Source organism: Cryptomeria japonica, chromosome 1, assembly GCF_030272615.1.
Source record: "Cryptomeria japonica chromosome 1, Sugi_1.0, whole genome shotgun sequence".
NCBI lineage: Eukaryota > Viridiplantae > Streptophyta > Pinopsida > Cupressales > Cupressaceae > Cryptomeria > Cryptomeria japonica.
The window spans coordinates 454,483,172-454,496,806 of record NC_081405.1 but is presented as its reverse complement, the minus strand read 5'-3'; positions in this window follow the sequence as shown (position 1 = coordinate 454,496,806).

Below are 13,635 nucleotides of genomic sequence, written 5' to 3'. Positions count from 1 at the left end.
ATTCCAACTCACTATAATAAATAGGCCTCTGGTGATTAAAGTCTCAAAGGATGGGATTATTTGAGTTTTCTCTTTGAGATCTCTCATATCAAGCATTTTGTAGGGCCTCGCGGTCTCAATCACGTTTATGTGACTACATCTTGTTTCAGTACCTTGTTGGGTTATAGGCCTCAATCATGCTTGTGTGACTTCAAGGGGTAATTTCAAACAGAATTCCTGACTAAGAACTATAAGATAGAAGCTACCTGATTCACCTCCAAAAGGTTGATAATCTTTGTGCAAGAGAGATAGTAACTCTCCCAAGACACTTTCCATATCGTGCCCCCATTAGAATTTGGAGTCGGCTAATACGACATTGAGAATCCATTGCGTGAGACTTAACGACCATATTCTGATTAGCTATTAGTGTACCTAAGTCAGCAAGCAAAGGTTTTCTTCTCTAAGCCAACTTCCATAGGGTTAGCGTGCTGTGATTGAATCACTAATACATTTCAACTAGATTTTCGACTGAGGTTTCTGACAGAGAAGGTATATTGTGGCCAAATTTGATTTTTTTTGAAAAAATGCCCGCATTCATCGTAATTACAATGGAAATTACCCATTTGGTTTTGACGAAGAAGGCATTAGCAATGAGAATTTTCTTTTTTTCAAAAAAGTGCTCGAGTTCGTCGTAATTCCGATGATAGCAGCCATTACAAAATAAAAAAAGAGGTGGGGAATTGATTTGTGAATTGCAATCCCGCGTAGGCATCCGTGGTGACTTCAACCCCCAAGAACATCAAACCCACATCGAAGGCAATCCCACGTAGGAGGTAGATTCAAATTGCCCTAGTTTTTAATTTCATGTTGCAAAAAATATACATGTGGTCGTTAATTGTCCTAGTTTAATCTTGTAAAACCATAGAATTGTGATTGAGGAGTGAGCGTTCAATTTTGTATTAGCAATCCCTTCCTCCTGTATACGCGCGTGTTGATTGTTCACATGAGATCACATCTCTTTGCAGCATCGTATCAAACAATTCACGAGCCTTGTCCATGTTTCCACATTTTGCATTCATGTCAAGCAGGGCATTTTCAAGTACAACACCTAACAAAATTCCTCTATCCATTATGCTTTGATGGATGTACATACCCTGTTCCAAAGCTCCCATTTTTGCATAGGCAGGGAGGATGCTGGCAAAGGTTGTGGAATTTGGCTTTATGCCTTCCAATTTCATTTGGTTGAAAGTGTCTAAAGCCTTTTCGACAAATCCATTTTGTGCATATCCAGCAATCGTTGCAGTCCACGAGACAACATTTCTTTCAGGCATTCTATCAAATAGTTCATGTGCCTTGTCTTTGCTTCCACATTTTTCATACATGTCTACCAAGGCAGTTACAACTACAACATCTGAGAAAATTTCTCTATCCTTTATGCTTCAATGAATGTCCATACCTTATTCCAAATCTCCCATTTTGGCACAGGCAGGGAGGATAGTAGCAATGGTCGTGGAATTTGGCTTTACACCTACCAATTGCATTTGCTTGAAAGTTTCTAAAGCCTTCTCAACAAATCCATTTTGTACAATTGCAACTACATCTGACAAAATTCCTCCATCTTTTATGCTTTGATGGATGTCCATACCTTATTCCAAAGCTCCCATTTTGGCACAGGCTGGGAGTAGGCTGGCAAATGTAACTAAAGAAATGCAATGATCAGCTCCAAAGACATCAAACCACTACTAACAAAACTGAGAGTCTAAAATATGATAGGGAATAGTGTGAGCTGTCCTGAAATAAAATATTTTATTTTCAATTTCAACTAAAACATAATTACTCAGCCATTTAATGTTATTAATAAGTGTTTAATTTGTGAAAGAGATAAATGGTTGGCCACAAGTACATGAGTTACTAAATGCACACAAATAAGTGAATTTGATATTCAAAACTATCTACAATGAATTCAATTCTTGTCCATTAGTCATTTATGTTTGCAATAAGCATCTGTCTTTGTTTTTCTTAATCTTTATTCATAGTTATGTGCATATTTCACATTCTATAATTAGGATATCAATTGCTATGCCTGAACACTAGCATGATGTTTGTGTTGTGGTATAGATGTGAGGAAACATAATTATGGGATTGTTATATTATAGAGATCATAAATCTAGATATTGCATATTAGTTCTAGCTCTTCTTGGATTGAGTCTAAAGTTGACATACAGTCATAAAGCCATTATTAGCAGATCTATCCATTTCTAGTAAAGACAATTGAGAAAGTCATTTTGATATTGAGAGTTTCTTATCTGTTTACCTATTGATCATTATTAAGCCATAATATTTAGGTCTATTTATCTCTCTTGCAAAACCTCTGTAAGTGTCCTAGATTGTCCCTACTACTCACTCTTCAATTCAAAAAAATGGAGTTCTAAAGATTTGTTGCACAAGATGGTGTTGAACGTATCAACAAGGCTAGCATGGTAGGCATGTTCAAGCTTCCACTTGTACAACTTACAACAAATGATTTGCTGATAGAAGAAATTCTTGAAATAGGGATACAATTGAAAGACAAGTAAGTACATACAAACCTCCTCAGTTCAAAGTAAAATTTGTGTATAAAAAGAGTACATTGAATCCCAATCCATAAACATAATAGAGATACCGATGGAGACTTAATTGGATGTAGCATGTCACACCAAAGTTGTTAGAGTATGCTAATCTAGTACATAATGTTTCGTAAAGCCACATTAGTATTTTACCTAGATCATTATCTACCAAAACTAACTATAGTAATCCTTTTGAGTATTAATTTCATGGTGCTACATCTTCATTTAGTTCCACTTCTTGTTGGAGAAAAGAACAGTTATTTCTTGAGGTAGATGAATATCCCATCAACAAAGGACAAGACCCTTTCTAGAATATAAAAAATTCTACTCCAACAAAATATCATGGGGGTTTCACTAGAGATATTGAATAAGAAATAGACTTCTACTGCTACATTAAAAACATTGGCATGTTCTTCATTTATTGATGTAAACTCTCTGTGACGCCACCACAACCAACAAAGGTGTAAAAAGTTGTTTGCAATGCATGGATTTTTAGGATCATCCTTTGAGAAAACATAATTAAAGTATGGAAGCAAGATCTACCAGCTCATGAGGGAAAGACCATGTCAGACAATAATTTTTATTTTCTTGCATGTGAAGAAAGACCATGTCAGACAATATCAACGAACAACAAAATAAGGAGACAATTACTAGATTGTGGTCTAATTTGAAAAGAAAAGGTGATGGAAAATGTTATTGTCCATGCAAAATTTGTAAGGGGTTAAAGACTAGAAGACTTGTAATCAAAATAGAAAAGAAACATTGTAGGCTGCATGGTCACATTGAAGGTGGACATGATTATCATCCATTGGTAAGTTTTTCATTATATCGTTTTGACAATTTATATACATAATAAATCACGTGATGATGAGATCATGATCACGGTTTTTTTATGTATATCAATTTTATATAGGTCGAGCACCCGGAGCACATGGTATGGATCAAAACAACCCTAAGAATATGGTTTTTGAAGTGGATGAACATGGAGGTGTGAATATCGAAGCTAAAGATAATGATCCCATGGAAGATGACGATCATGAGCCAGAAAACACAATTGAAGATGATGGTACAAATACATTGATCCATGACTCATTTAGTACTCGCGCAGCTGATCATGATGATGAAGATGACCTTGATGTTGTTCATGATGTCCCTCTACTTGAGAAGGCATCTGAGGCCCTTTATGAAGGCTCGCAGGCAACTCTTCTCTCTGTTTTATTGTTGTTGGTGAACTTGAAGGTTATGAATGGTTTATCCAACATAACAATGTCACGTATGTTAAGGCATGTCATATATGTCATAATAAACTATGAATCATGTTGTACCATTAATATTCTTTATTATAACAAATTATATTTTGTTGATGTAGATTGATAGGTGAATTTTTGTTACCACCATCAAATATTCTACTTCGCTCATACTGAGAATTATCTGCCGTTATGAAAGATATTGGAATGGAGTATCAAGCAATAGATGCTTGTCCCAATGATCATATTATATATCACAAACAACATGAATTTCAAACTGAATGCCCTGAATGTCATATCAGTAGATATCGAACAGATCAAATAACAAAAAGGGTTCCTCGCAAGGTTCTTCCATATATTCCCATTATTCCACGTATGCAATGATTATTCAAGTGCACTAGCTTGGCACAATTTATGGATTACCTTGCATTCAATAGAAGTCGAGATGATATTGTTCAAATGCCTACGGATGGTTCAACATTTATGGACATAGAGGAAAAGTGGCCACACTTTAAAGAAGAACCTCGTAATCTTAGGCTTTCACTGGCAGCGGACGGTGTCAATCCATTTGGAGAGATGAGATCTGTTTACTCAGTGTGGCCTATTTTTGTTATCAATAATAACATTCCTCCATGGATGTCAATAAAGAGGGAGCACATAATGTTGGAAATGATTGTTCCAAGTATTTTATCATTTAAATATAGTCGTCTAAATTTAATTATAAATATTGCAGTAAAATGGTCATAACAATTATGTAATGTTTTTGTTCATTCGATTAGGTAAGTACCAAGTTAAAGATATGAATGTATATATTGAGCCTCTTATCAATGAGTTGCTGGAGTTATGGAATGGTATCACTATGTATGACATCTCTAGACCAATAGGACATAGACAATTTCAATTCCATGCGATGCTTCTGTGGACAATACACGGTGCCCCGGGGGTAACACATTTTTGTGGTATGTTATAGTGTTTAAGTTGTGCATGAACATTATAATTCAAAAAATTATCATATTTAATCCAATTATACATTATCTTGTAGGTCTTCAAACAAAGGGAAAATTTGCATGTCCTGTTTGTGGTCCAAAGATGAAATCTCGTCATTCAAAAAGTTTAGGAAAGTAGGTGTTTGATGAGTATAGGCACTTTCTCCATAAAAATCATGTATCAAAATACTGAAAAACATCTTTTCAATGGGAAAGAAGAGAATACATCAAAGCCACAAAGAATGACACCTCACCTGTGGAAGTTGGAATATAATAGAATTAATCATCAAGGTAATGCCATTCCATCTATTGGTTTGTCATAAAACATCTTTTCTATTTTGTTTTGTTTACTAATGATGTGATTGATGATCATGAAGGTCATGAAGGCATAAATGACCACCTTCCTAAGGGAATAAAAAGTTATCCCCGACAATTTAGTAGGGTTCCCTACTACGAGCAGTTACAAATTGTTTGTTTGTTTGATAGTATGCATATTGGAAAGAATATAACAGAGACATTATGGAAAATATTGGATGGAAGGCGTGACAAAGAAAAAATTGTCAAAATATGTAGTGACATTCATGATTCCAATCATGCAATGATAAATGTCATTCAATCAAATAGCCATGGAGACTAGATTAATATAAGTGAGCTTCCTTGGTTATTAATGGACCAGCAAAGCAATGCTATAAAAGAAGTCATACGAAAAATTCGATTTCCCACAGGATTTGCTACGAACATAAACAATCTCATATCAAAGAAAAGTGAATTTGGGCTAGAGATGAAAATGCATAATTGGCATACCTTCATTAAGGTAATTCATGTTCTTGTGTTTTTAGTATGTATTTAAGTACCGCGCGTACGTGTACTTTTCATTATGTTACAAAAAAATGAAAAGATAATTTTATAATTGTTGCAGTACGTTATACCTCTATCTCTCCCAGACAACTTCGACAATAATGTCAAGCAAGTCATATATGATCTTGGAAAATACATAAGGTAAGTAGTGATATTTGTTTAGTTCATTGTATAGATATTATATTTGCGATTTGTTTTACTTCTTATGTAATATATTTTTTTGCGCCTTGAATACCTTGTAGGTGGTTGTCATGTAAAGAAATCCATAAAGATGATATAAAATATTGGAAGAGAAAAATTCCTCATTTAATGTGTGAAATGCAAAAGTGTCTACCTTCAATTTTTTTCAATGCACAAGAACACTACCTCATACACCAAGTTGAGGAGATTGAATTGTGTGGACCTATACACACTAGGTCAATGTGGATGGTTGAGAGGCACTTGAAATTTTTGAAGGCTTTGGTTCGACAAAGAGCACATCCTGAGGGTTCTATGGTGGAGGGATATATGGTATACTAGACTATGGTGTATATTTCTGAATATCTTCCTAAGTTTGCAGCAAAGATCCATGTGGATCGCATTTGGGATCCCAACACCATTAACAAATTCAAAGGGGAGTACTTGACAGGGAAAGGTAGATTGAGGAAAGTGGGAGGTAATTATAAGATGTTATTGTAGTTAATTAATTCTTAATCTTCAAAATAAGTCGATTGTAAGACGTCTATTTATTTTTTGTACAGTTGGTCGAGAGTGGGATGCACTACATTTGTATATTACAAACAATCTTGATTGGATGACGGTATGGATTAAACGTTGTCAACATTCTGGACACATGTTAACATGGGAAGGTGTGGCTTCATTGGTTAAAAAAGCACATCGTAATGGAGATTCCAATGTTACGCAAAGGGAAATTGATTTAGCATATGGTTTAAGAGATAAACAAGTACATATAAATTTATTAATCACCCATATGTTTATCAACTCAAAATGCAATGCATTTTACATGTTTGACATATTGTAGGTCAAACACCACAACACTATGTGCTGCAATGGTCATAAATTTCACATAAAAAAGTTGGATGACATGAAGAAAACTTGTGATTCTGGCATCACTGCAGTCTTTGAGGTGACAAATATTTCATCGAGAAATGACATTCATCCTCAACAGTCTAAAAATCGATACTATGGCATTTTGGATGATATACTTGAGTGTGACTTTAATTCCTTCACATTAGTTTTGTTTGTCGTCAAATGGTACAGGCTATGATTGAATAAAAATGATCCTGATAGAACTGTTATTGAACATGACAATGGTTTTATAATGCTAAATACAAGGTCATTTGAACTAGTTGGGGATGAGCCCTATGTTCTTCCAAGCCAATGTGAGCAAGTATTTTACTCAGAGGTTCCACATAAGCCGGGTTGGTCATTTGTTGTTAGACATGATCTAAGAGGAAGGCCAATAAAGTATAATGTGATGGAAGAAGAAGATACCGAAGAAGTAGAAGATGAAGTGGATGATGATCACGATCGATAGTTTCACAATGACGAAGAAGAAGAAGAAGAAGAAGAAGAAGAAGAAGAAGAAGAAGAAGAAGAAGAAGAAGAAGAAGAAGAAGAAGATGATGATGATGATGATGATGATGATGATGATGATGATGATGATGATGATGATGATGATGATGATGATGATGACGACCTTGATGTTCATGATGATGAAGAATGAAATGTATGAGGAATGCGATTAGTATATTATCTATTTAATATTGACTTCTTGATAGAATTTTTTTTACATAATTAATTCATTCTATTTTGAATTCTAATGCCATTACATAATTAACTCATGATGTACCTTTTAATATGGAGATGGAGATAGGGAGTGTGACTATTTATGTGACAATTTTTAAACTATGTTTATTTATGGAAATTGGATTGTTTATTAGCTATGTGACTATTTATGTGACCATTTAGTTGAGGATCATGCATAGTCTACATAAAGTAAAGGTAAGGAATTAAATAATTTACAATGATTTTGATGACAACATCTTTTTAATATTTAATACTCTTTTTGTCTACAAAGTTCATGTTGTTCATGTTGCGTATGATGTAATTTCGCTAACGTTTTTTATATTTTTTCTTTGTCACAGGCCGACATGGATCCATCACATATCGCAGATAGAGATGTACCTTGCAACACTTCTACTGAGTAGGTAAACCTCATTGTAATTGTACAAATTAGGTAGAAGCAAACTGTTACATTATTATGTTCTTTTTTTTAGTGATTTATACTAATTTTGTAATTGTTAATGATATTCTTGACACAGACTGATGTTCAGGGAAAGGGAAAGGGAGTTGCAGTACCTAAGCACCTTTCTATGGATGTGGAATCATTAGGGTTAAGAAATGATGACCCTGAAGATCCCACAGACCTTGTGAAATTCTTTAAAATGCCTCTTATAAAAATTAGAAAAGAGATTGTTTCTTTGGTAGCCGTGCATCCTACCACTAATGAGATACGACAGAGGGTGGAATTATTGTATAAGACAATAGAAAACTTGCAAGTAAGCAGTAATGAAAGCTTTAATTATAACAAAAGTTCAATAATGGTTTATATTTTATTCTCTTTTTATGTCATTAACTAAAATATGTACATATTGTTTTTACAACAATTTATCCGCCCTCATGAAAGTCGTTCCTACAATCAGGGTGTTGCAGGATTAGGTGATGACAATTTTCTTGTATTATCACTTGCTTGGCTTATCACTTTGAGTACCCAAAATACATCAACTTGATACTATCAATTTTCAATATAAAGGTTCATCCTTGCTTACAATTCTTGCGTTTTTCATATATTTAATGTTTGATATATTTAATGTATTATTCTTTAGGTACTGTCAATGTTACTATGCAAATGTCGATGCCGCCTCATCAGAGGTCACCCTCACCTATATTGCCGACTGCAATGTCAGCAACATGTAGCATGCAAACATCCTCTAGTGCACGTCATATTGGCCTGCCCACTATTGGTAGATCCCTCTTTTGCTCTATCTTTTGTCATGTGTTTATTTCCCTTCAAGCGTTCTTTCTTGAATTCTAATGCCATTTCATAGTGGATTCATTTTTTGTAGGAGGAGATGCACATTAGGATGTGCCACAAGCGACTACTGCTGATAACATAACATCATTTCCTAAGATCTTCTCGTATTTCTAGTACGAGAACATTGCAGGCCACATTCATGGTGAGCAACGAAGAAATGCTTCCCTTAAAGATACAAAAGGTTCCAGGTACTTTAAAATTATTATTATATATACTCTAATTGTAATTTACTTTTTGATCACTCATTTTGGACTAATGATCCCATGAATTTTTTGCAGGCAATGATATTTTTTATAAACATCTTAGTGACATTGCATTGCAGATATTTGGGCCCACCATACGTAAAAGGTGGTACATCATATGTGAACTAACCCTTATCCACTTTTGATTTCATATCATTGCTAGAATACTTTTCCTTTGATGCATTTCTTGAAGTGTAATAAATGTAGCTTCAGTTCATTTCTGAATTTAATAGGTTTGTTTTTGCTTTAAAAGGTGGAATGACCAAGAAAAAATGTTAAAAGATGAATTGACAAACCAAATGGTTGAGTGGTTTGGAAATGACACCTTTGACAAAACCAAGCTCCTTGAAAAAGCTGGCACATATCTAAAGTATGTGAGGGACCAATACAGGACCCATTTGGAGAGGAACCTAAAGTACGAGCGTCCCCCCATGATTCTAGAGAGGGAGTGGAAGGACCTAATTTTGGATGCCAAGGAGAGAATTGAAAGGAAAAAAGGAAATACACCAGTAGACGCTAGAAGAAGTTACAGGATACTATTAAGAATGTAATTATGTACTAATTAATTACTCTTTGTATTTATATAATCTAACATATTTCAAACTTTTTATAGACTGAGTGACACGTCAAAGGAAACCAAGGCAAGGCAAGAAAAGCATGGGCAACACAAACTCAGCTCTGGTGATTACACAAAACTTGTTGCACGAATTGTAAGTATCTCATGTAAACTCCCATATTGTCTCAAAATATTAATAAATTGCAAACATTTTTTTTTATCAAACAATGCAAGCAAAATTAATGGTACCAAGCAAAAATGTAGGGCTCTGAATTCAATAGAGCACCCACAGAAGATGACAAGAGAATTGCCTACTAGCAAGGCTATTCAACCGTGGCTGATCGGCTACGAGAATTGAGTGGGCATACACAACATTCGAGTGCATCTGTCACATAGGTAAATATGCTAAATGGAAGTTGTTTCAAATTGAATACTTTACCAATAATCTAATTGATGTTGAGTTCCAACATAAAGTGACTATATTTGTTTTAAATAAGCAAGCAATGATAACAATGTGCATGTCATTGGAATGCAGCCTACTAATTGTGAAACACCACCTGCACATGAAGGTCCGAATGTGCATCCCAGTAGTGGAGGTATTCATTTTCTATTCAAATTTATTTATCTAGCTATTAATATAATTAAACATCTTAATTTGTAATTGAAATAGTAATTAATGTAACCTTTCTTGTTAATATTTTAGAGCATGTAGTCGGTGGTGAGCAAGTGGAGCATGATCTGGGTACACAACCTTAAGAATGTGGTGTTCCCCACTTAGGTAAATAGGACCACTATTATTGCTTTAAACAAATATAATTGCAATTGGTGTTCAGCATGTTGAGGTTGAGGCTACACAAAATGATGTGGCCCCATTAGGTAAAGAGCACAACAATTATGCTCTCTAAATTAATGAAATACTTGTAACAATAATATTTTTTTTTTTTTGAATTTAACTTATTTCTTTGTTATTGTAGAGGACCCCCCTTCGCTTCAGTGTCCTCGTCCTCAGTATAGGACTAGGCATATATTGAGATCATGAGAAATTGGCGGAACATTTGCAAAGGGGGGAAATGATGAAGACACCGATGTTCCACGTAGTCTTTTCATAGCTTCAAAGAAAAAACAAAGAAATAAATTATTGTAATCTAACTTATTTGATAATGACTGATTTTTATGTGTTAGTGAATGTAATTATGTGCTAATTAATGGTTATGGATGATATGTGTTAATTAATATTGATGAATGTTGCGTGTTAATTAATGTTAATCAATGTTATGTTTTAATGAACGTTATGTGATATTAATGAATGAATGCTATATTTTATTAATGGTAGAAAGAATTAATGAATGAATGTTATAAGATGTTAACAGGGAATTTAGAGTGATGTTGGGGGGGGGGTGGGGCAAATGAGCTTCCACCTTCACGTGGTTGGCCTTGTTAAGTAGAGAATATTAAACTATTCTGGAAACCAAGCGAAGCTCAACAAGGTAACACACTTTTCCATATTTCATTATGTTGCACAGTTAATCTTATTGAATAATGTATATTGAATCTTAATTGCAAGGTCCAACAGAGCCAACACGAACAACGACACCACGAGTTGCTGGGTATAATGAACTCCCATATTGTCTTGTCTGTACATGAACAATATGAGTTGCTTCTAGTGTTGATATCCAAGGTGGGACTGCAAAAGTTATGAATATGCCTCATCCTTGTAAGTTTTTTTATTACAACTCCTAATGCTTGAGACTAAACTTTTTGTTTTGATGTTTTTCACTAGTTGTCATAACCTCTGACTTTGATGCTTGTGCCTTAATAGAACTAGATGTTTCTTGTATGCATACTTGGTCAAGGACTGCATTAATACTCATGTTTCAATGTTGACCTACAAGACATGTAAAAGGACAACTATAATTGATACCAATGCCTTATCTAGGCCACAGAGTCATCAAAGTTTAAACAATACTCCCACAATCAAATATCTCCACACATCCCATCACCTCGACTTCTATAAAACCCCACATATGCCTAACATACATAAGAATTTACCCTTATGAAACTAGACTGCATTCATCAAATTCAAAATCTCCCACAAGGAATTTACTGATAGAAATGCTTCATGCATATTTAATTTCCCTCTTGGAAAGAAAAGCTAAGAAATGCCTCTATTTAAGATTGCCTTACAATCCATACTCAAATGAATAACCCTAGATTACTCATATTGAAAACAATAACTATTTGCAAGTAGACCAGAAGACAACACAAAATTTAGGCTCGAAAGTTGATAGTTTGTATATTGATATTAATTTTGAGAAAATATTACAAAACTCAGAGTATTCTCCATAAGACTAGAAAAAAGCTCAGATAAATTTCTATAGCGTTTTCTTACAATTACTTGTGATCATTTTTTAGGAGTCCTGGTATCCATTTATAATAGTATGGATGCATACAAGCTTTGGACCCTTCAAAAGAAAGTTTGTTACAAACAACCGGTCATTTTCAAGAAGCGGTTATAAGTCCTTTTCAGCATCTATGTCTTCCTCTGCTGGTTGTTCTGTTGCAACCTCCTATAACTGCTCTCGAGCATCTTCTTTCTATCCCATATACTTATCTTTCCACTCCTAATTCACATCATCACTTGGCCAAGTAAAATTAGCAATCTTCTGTTTCATATCTTCTAGCCGCTTCCAAGTGACTCGTACATGCCCAATCTCTGTTTCTATGAAACCGTAATGAGATTTCACTTTTTCAATTTCCTCAATTGTTTGGACAAATAAGGATGTGTCATTAGTACTAATAATCTGATTGATCCTTAGGGACAAATTGTGGTCCACCTCCTTTAAACAAGTCTTCTCTTCCTTTAGCTGGACAGAACCAATGAAACCTCTTGGAAACATTTCAAATTTATGATTTGAATATTCTTTCCTATAAAGTTGGGCTTTTCTTTTTATACCTTCTCCTTCCATTGAAAGAATATTCATCTCTTTTATAAACTCACATGAGGACCTTAGATTGTCATTCTCTTCTACATCTGCATGGGAAGAACACATGAGCTCTAACTCTTTACCTCTAGGCACCCACTTATTCAGGATTGGTTCCGAAGTGGCTTCTTCTTCTCTGAATTTGATCAAAATCTCAAGAATCCTCTTCATATTTATGTATACATTGGAGGTTTTGACTAAGTCAGCAAACTTAAAGATGGTGGCTTTCACCTTCTCCTCATATTTGTTTGCATACAATGTCTGAGCTTGTTTCAATTTTTCCAACTCATGTTGGACATTTTCAGGTAATTGGGAACTAGAAGGCATAGGATAAGGGGGATATTCAATGATGGGACTAGTAGGAGGGGGTCTTGTTGGAGAGGAGGCTATCATGAGTGTAGAAGATTCACCGGGATGATATTGACCTGCCAATTGAATTTGGAGTCTAGCAATTATGATGTCTCTGTTGGCTATTCCTTCTTTAGCATCATTGTAAGCTTTTAAAATAGTCTCCAACTTCAATTGGAGATTAGCATTTTCTTGTGCCTCTTTCTCTGCCACCACAACACTTAATTTTTTAGTCTCTAGGACTATGCTTGCAGCTTCCACTACCCCTGTGTCTTGGACTCTTTTAACAATCATGCCTACTAAGAGGCTAGAATCTGATACATCTTTCCTTCTTTTGTTTTCATCCTTCTTTAAAGACCACATGACAAGAGCTGCATTATCCTTGCTGAATGTCACTCCTTCCATAGGCTTTGTTTCTTTCCTCACTGCATCAAGCACTAAGGCATCAACTATATCCCATTCAGGGAGAATCAACACACTATCCTTTGCTACCATTTCCCTTCCTTTCTCAGGGGTGATTGCTTTGAACTCCTCCATCATTTCTTGCTTAACCTTTTCTTCTACCTGAGTTGTATTTTTAAGAGGTTGTTCACTTTTCCTCTATTCACATCTAGTCTTGAATTGATCAATATTTTGCTTCCATAGAAACTGTATAAAAGCTCCTGATGTGACAAAATTACTATCAGCTAGGAATTCTTCACTAGCTTTCTTAATAGTAAGGTCCATTTCTTGGCC